Raw genomic sequence first — 7166 nt, forward strand, 5'->3', positions numbered from 1 at the left:
CTTAGTTGCACAGTTAAAGGCGGATAATGAGAGGCTGCGACAGGAACAGGTGGCGGCCATGCCTGCCCTTGATGTGGCGGCCTCCGGGTCTGCCGTGCCCGCTCCTGCCACCGTTGGTACTGTAACAGAGAGACTTGTTTTTGTGCCCCGAGATAGGAAATGCCCTATGTTCAGAGGAAAGTCAGGGATTGGCATTAGTGAATGGATTGAGGAGGTGCAGGCGTGTATTAGAGCGCGTCATTTGGCTGCATCCGACCAGGCTTTTTTCCTCTTAGATCACCTTGAGGGAGAGGCACGTGAGGAAATAAGATTTCGGTCCGATGCAGAACGAACAGACCCAGCTAAAATAATCGCGATATTACAGGAGCTGTATGGTTGCTTTGACTCCTATGTAGGGTTGCAGGAAGCCTTCTTTTCTCGTTGACAGCAAGAAGGCGAGACTCTTCAGGAGTTCTCCCTTGCATTAATGAGCCTTATGGCATCTGTTAAACAGCGCGCCCCTAGTGACGTGCCTAATGCTGAGGTCTTACTGCGCGATCAGTTTGTTGAACACGTAACTGATGGTGCTCTTCGTCGCGAATTGAAACAGTTTGTGCGTAGGCAACCAACCGCTACGTTGCTTGAAGTCCGGGCTGAGGCGATCCAATGGGAGCGGGAGGGTTTGCCAGGAGGAGCCACTGAAACCCAAGAACTGAGGGGACAGAATAACTTCTGCCCTCAGTTCTTGGGTTTCAGTGTGGAGCTACAAGTGGCCCACAGTTGTCCGTCAAGCCACCCCTGGCGTCCGAGCTAAGTGAGATGAAGGAGATGCTTAAACTCCAGCAAGAGCAAATCAACCAACTTACACAAAGCATTTCTCGCTTGCCGGGCCCTCATTCCCGGGGCCGCCCCTCACAGTGGGGCCCAGTTATCTGTAAGCGATGCCACCAACCAGGACATTTTGCTAGGGAATGTGACGGGGTCCGTGTTCCTCGCCCGCAGCAGCCTTTGCCTGCACAGAAGACAAGTGTACAACATAGTCCTTCACGGCCTGCGGAAAACTACCACCCACCGAGCTGTTGAGTCACAGTTCGGCGGGCAGTGATATTGGCTCAAGAACAGGAGGTGGTTCAGAAATGCCCAACCTCATGTCCTCTTGCCCCGATATGTGTATTAATATTGGGGGTACTGCTGTTCCTTGTTTGGTGGATACTGGATCCATGGTATCTACCATCACGGAGAGCTTTTTCCATCAGCATTTTGAGCCGTGGGGCCCGGAGAAACTGCGCTTGTGTGACTGGCTACAGCTCCGTGCAGCCAATGGGTTAAACATCCCTTACCTTGGGTACATGGAACTGGATTTTGAACTGTGCAGTAAGCTGATGCCAAAGTGTGGCATTTTGGTGGTTAAGGACTTGCCCAATGGTATGTCTGCACAGGCCCCTGGGGTGCTGGGGATGAATGTGATCCGCCGATGTTATGGCGAACTCTTCGGGCGACATGGTTTGGCCCTCTTTGACTTACCCTCTGTATCAGAGGCTCCTGAGTTAGTTCTGCAAGCTCTGCAAAAGTGCCATCAAGCTAGTATACGGCCCCCTCAGCCCGCCTGTGGAAGAGCCATGGTGCGGGGACGGAAGGCCTGGCGGATTCCAGGTGGTACATTTAAGATTGTGGCTGCTACCTGCTCTGAGCACTTCGCAAATACCACTGTGTTGTTTGAGCCACAAACAACACAGCTCTGCAATGCTCCCAGTACTTTCCAACGTCTGATGCAGCGGCTCTTCGGGGACCAACAGTTTCAGTCCTTGTTGATTTACTTGGACGACATTGTTGTGTTCTCTTCCACCATTGAACAGCACTTGGAGAGACTGGAGGTTGTTCTGGGGCGTTTACAACATCAGGGCCTGAAGGCCAAGCTTGCTAAATGTGCCTTTTTCCAGCAGGAGGTGCGGTATTTGGGGCATGTGATCTCGGACCAGGGTGTTTCCACCGACCCCAGTAAGGTTGAAGTGGTAACCGACTGGCAGCCTCCAAGCACCATCTCGGAACTGCGGTCATTCCTTGGCTTTGCCAGTTACTACCGCCGGTTCGTGAAGGGCTTTGCCAAGTTGGCCGCCCCTCTGCACCAGCTGGTAGCCAAGCTGGGGAGCACAAAATCCGGGAAGAGACCAGAGGGTGCAGTGGCAGGGAATTGGTCTGAGGAATGCCAACGCAGTTTTGAGGCCCTTAAGACCAAGCTCACCACAGCTCCTGTGTTGGCATATGCTGATTTTTCCCTCCCTTTCATTTTAGAGGTTGATGCCAGTTTTGGTGGCCTAGGAGCGGTCCTGTCACAGGAGCAGAACGGCAAGGTAAGGCCCATCGCTTATGCGAGTAGGGGCCTAAGGCCCACTGAGCGCAATATGGCCAACTATAGCTCCATGAAGTTGGAGTTTTTGGCTCTTAAATGGGCCATGACCGAAAAATTTAGGGAGTATCTGCTTGGTCAGAAGTGTATTGTTTACACGGACAACAACCCCCTCAGCCACCTGTCATCGGCTAAGCTTGGGGCCACCGAACAACGCTGGGCAGCCCAGCTTGCCGCATTTGACTTTGAAATCAAATATAGATCAGGGAGGGTCAATAGGAATGCTGACGCTTTGTCTCGCCAGCAGCCTCCCAGTATGCAGGACATGGAAGCCATGCTCCCGGGTACATCACTCCCGGCCTCTTTGCAGCAAGCTCTGCGGGTTTCCAAAGCAGAGGCAGGACAGGCTACCATCATAGCCCTTCCTCACCATGCCCCTGCAGAGATCTGTAGGCTGCAGCAGACCGACCCTGTTATCCAGCAGTTCCTACAGTTTTGGGAGGAAAAGCGACAACCAACCCCTGCTGAGCGTAAATTGCTCACCCCACCCGCGCTGGCTTTGCTCCGTCAGTGGGATCGTTTGGTGGAAAGGAACGGCACTTTGTACCGCCAGACCCTCCGGCCAGATGGTGCTGAGTCCGTCTGCCAGCTGCTGTTACCAGCGGTACTAAAAGAAGAGGTTTTAACAGAAGCCCATCAGAAACATGGCCATCAGGGCATCGAACGGACTCTGGAGTTGTTGCGGCAGCGGTGTTACTGGCCGGGTATGTCCTCTGATGTGGCATATATGTGCCAATCCTGTGAGAGGTGCCAGGTGGCCAAAGGCACTAACTCTGCCACCCATAGCTTCATGGGGCATTTGCTGGCTTCTCGGCCTAATGAAATCGTGGCCATAGACTTCACGGTCTTGGAACCAACCCAGGCTGGGGTAGAAGATGTTCTGGTCATGACGGATGTGTTCAGCAAGTACACGCTTGCCGTACCCACTCGTGACCAGCGAGCCTCCACTGTGGCTCAGGCTCTAGTAACTGAATGGTTTTGTAAATTGGGGGTGCCTGCCCGCATCCATTCAGATCAGGGTCGAAATTTTGAGAGCAATTTGATCCAGCAGCTCTGTAATCTTTATGGGATTACGAAATCTAGGACCACTCCTTACCATCCCGCCGGCAATGGACAGTGTGAGCGTTTCAACAGAACGCTGCATAATCTCTTACGAACCTTGCCAGTTTCTCGGAAACGAGACTGGAGCTCCTGCTTGCCTCAGCTCTTGTACTCTTACAACACCACTCCCCACCAGGCAACCTGGTGACTCCCCGTTCTTTTTAATGTTTGGGCAGGAGCCAAGACTCCCACTGGATTTTCTGTTGGGTCAGGTACAGGAGCCGAGAAGTGGAAGCATTCATAAGTGGGTCCAAGAACACCAGGCCCGTTTGCAGATCGCCTTTGAAGGAGTACGTGAAAGGTTAAGGGTCGTGGCTGAGCGGCGGAAGAACCATCATGACCAGCAGGTCCGTGATGCTCCCTTACAGGAGGGCCAGTTGGTGTACCTCCGTAATATGAGCCACAAGGGACGTCACAAAATTCAAGATTTGTGGGGTTCTGTAGTATACCGGATTTTGAAGGCCCCGAAGGACGGTCACTCGGTGTACACCATTGTCACTGTTAATGATCCCACACAGGTTAAACATGTGCATCGTACGCTGTTGAAAGCCGTGGTTGGAGCTAGCGCTCTAGCCCCCCCTCCTTCAGTTCCTCCTGAGGAGCCACAGGTTGAGGATGAACCATCTGCTCATGGTGATTTGTTTATACTGAGGCAGGAGATTCCCCAGGCCAATGCCAGTCAGGCCCAGGCCACCCCGGAGCTGCCTCTTCTCTCCATAGATCCAACAGTACAAGGAACATCAGACGTTCCTTGTGGTGCGGTAGCTGAGTTGCTACCGGAGGAGCTGGTTACTCTACCGGTAGTAAACTCGGGCCGTAGTGAAAGGGCTGTTCGCCGGACAACACGGTCTGCTGCTGGTCAACATACCAATGTCCACCATCTCCCACGACCAACAATTTTCTCTGGTCCTACGTCTAATGCAATTGCAGGGTTCTTTAGGCCCTGGAACGAGCATGGTGTCTTAATTTGGTGGCATCGTCGGGGCGACGATGCATAAAGGGGGGGAAGACTGTAGCAGGAGGACATCTCATGCTCCTGGAGGCAGGAGTGTTGGCTGCAGGGGCAGTGTCAGCCAATTGCCTCTGGAGGGCACCCTATAAAAGGGGCGTGGTGGCATTATCGGTTACCCTCTTCCTCTGGTTCCTCCGCTTTGCTTCCGGGTCGCCTCGGCTGCTGGTTAACGGTACAGGTAGGTTGCAGTGGCTGCTAGTGCGCTCAATGGATAATTGTGGTGCTGATGTGCATGTTTGGTGGTTTGTTAGACAAGACGTTCCCGGTTACAGCGCTCGTGATCAGCGCGTCAATCAAACCTGGCCGTAATCGGCAGCTTTGCCTCCGTCCTCTTCCTCAGTGGGATTTCTCTGGTGGCCGGATCGGTATGTATGCTGTATGACAATTTGACACATTCACTTCCTGCTCCACCACAAAGTAGTAATATTTTGTTGACAGGTCTGTGTGGGGCCTGGTGATCTGGGGAATTCCAGCGGCGTTAACTTGGGAGAAACAACACAGCTTTGACACGTTCCAGCTGCAGCTTTTTGATAGCTCACGGCAGTCGGACGCCTGAGCTGCGGCTCCACCTCGGTTCCAACTGTTGTTTAACCACGGCGGTGCGGTCTTAGACGCCTTAATCAGCCGGTATCGTGGCTGGTTAAACTTGGAGCCCGCCTGCAGCAGAAATTGCCCTCTTCCAGCAGCATAGGCTGGGCTGGATTATTCAAAGGGCTGTTTATGTGACAACTGTTCAACCTCTGTTACTGGACTGGTTCTTGATTGTTATTATTCCCGGTATTACTTTTCTTATCCTGAGTTTATTCAGTTATCTGGGTTGCCTGAGTCCATGGGGAATTGCATTTTGGGTTCCAATTGTTCCTGTGACTCTTAATGTTTGTTTTTTTGGGTTATTCTTTTTTTTTTCTCCCCTTATAGTGTGCGTGTGTGTGTGAAAAGCTATTTATGCCCCTCTTTGTCTTTTCAGTTGCTGAGAGCTGACGTGGTGGTTCCTGGTGTCCTGGTGGTGGGGACTTCCCGTTTTGGTGTGCAGTGCCGCCCCCTTCTAGTCCATTGTTTTACAGAGTGCATGTGTGTAGTGGCTGCCACGAGTGATTTGGGGTGCCTTCCTTTCTGTTTTGCTTTATCTACTGGGATCACTCCTCACTTCGCCTCGACCCACTCCATCAGGTAAGCCTCAGCACCTGAATCAGGCTCCCCCCTCGCCTTCCCGTGTGTGTGGGTAGTATATTTTAACAAGACCTGTTATTTTAATCATGTTTAAATAAAGAATTGCTGTTTTTTCTAAATTATAACCACGTCTCTGACTCTCTCTATGGTAGAACGGATCTACGTATCCTACCTTTAAAATTAATTCTTTGGGTGAAATTCCCAAGGTGGCGTTATTGGTCCATTAGAAATCGCTAGTATCAGGTTCTCTTTCCTGTATACACCACCTGCTGCCACAATAAGATAACCAATGAATACATTAGTCTCTTTATTAACCTCTAATATGAATTAAGAAGATGTGTTATGAATCATTCTGCAGACTCATTTGGTCCATTAACTACAGCGTACTCCCCTGTAATCCTCACTTATATGTGATGTTATAAACAAAGGGAAAACATTTATCAGCCTGCCACCGTAAGCGATTGATAACACCCACGCTGAAGCTGATTAGTTTGCTTTGGAAAATAAAGTGGGGGAGCTCTGTGTCTTATACAGGGCTAACATTTTTCTTAAACTTGAGTCATTAAAAAGCAACTTATAATCTGAAAATGCTAATTTTGTCATGCTTAATGACGGGACTGATAGTATCACTTCTTTAGATCTCAAACACCCTGTCTATATATGGCCAGTTGTTTTATACTGGTGATATTTCTACTAAAGGAAATATTGTGCAACATTAGCTACAAGAAACTTCATCCTTAAATATATAAGCGGAGCAAAATTCTGAGAATCTACCATAAGAGAGAAGTTATTCAAAGTTATCTTCATGGATTTGTTAATTTAACAAGTGTGCAATGATGATTCCACTTGCTTCCCTGTCAGATGTGCTGAAACATTTGGACAGCTCCTCCTTGAGAAAAGCCCTGTGGGGTCTCGTCTTTGCTGCGCTGCTTCTACTCCAGCCCCTTCTGTCCACAATCACAGCCTTTTAATTGCCCAGCTCCTTCTCTTTTGTAATTACGTTGTCAAACCCGTAAGAGTCAAGAGCGGAAACGGAGGAGCGGCTGCCTGGTCTCTCCCCGTCAAGGCCGATCTGTCTTTATCCAGGGAGGCATCAGTGTGAGGAGAGGAAGAAAGCAACCCAGGGAGCAATTGGCCTTACAAAGAACACTGTCGCATCACTTTCAATCAAGAAGCAGTTAAAAAATAAAGGAACTTTATTTAATCTATGCAACACAGTCACAATGCGGCTCCTTCTTTATTTGGTTTCATAAGCATTGGATCATTTTGTCAGGGAGAACCGATAGCACAGGTTGTAATTACGCTGCAGATGCTTTAATTATAGATTATTTTGTTTATCTGTACTTCCCCCAATCTTTGAGAAAGTTTTCCTTTAGTGGTAATTTATACGGGGGTAGATGTGCTGTGAAAATGGAGCTGTCATTGGAGTTTCTGCTTTTGTGCTCAACCTGCTTAAATATTTATGTTTTAAATAAAGTCTGGTGTCATCAGAAATGA

The 7166-nt window shown here is 49.8% G+C and overlaps 1 long non-coding RNA gene across 1 annotated transcript; it reads left to right on the forward strand.

The window, feature by feature from the left end:
• The first annotated feature begins 4604 nt into the window (after positions 1-4604).
• On the forward strand, positions 4605-5188 carry LOC119781005. Its single transcript, XR_005280482.1, has 3 exons — positions 4605-4677; positions 4751-4864; positions 4938-5188. It is a non-coding gene; the product is annotated as an uncharacterized LOC119781005 (long non-coding RNA).
• Positions 5189-7166: the final 1978 nt, after the last annotated feature.

This window comes from Cyprinodon tularosa, unplaced genomic scaffold (assembly GCF_016077235.1).
Source record: "Cyprinodon tularosa strain WSP-4 unplaced genomic scaffold, ASM1607723v1 ctg17, whole genome shotgun sequence".
Taxonomy (NCBI): domain Eukaryota; kingdom Metazoa; phylum Chordata; class Actinopteri; order Cyprinodontiformes; family Cyprinodontidae; genus Cyprinodon; species Cyprinodon tularosa.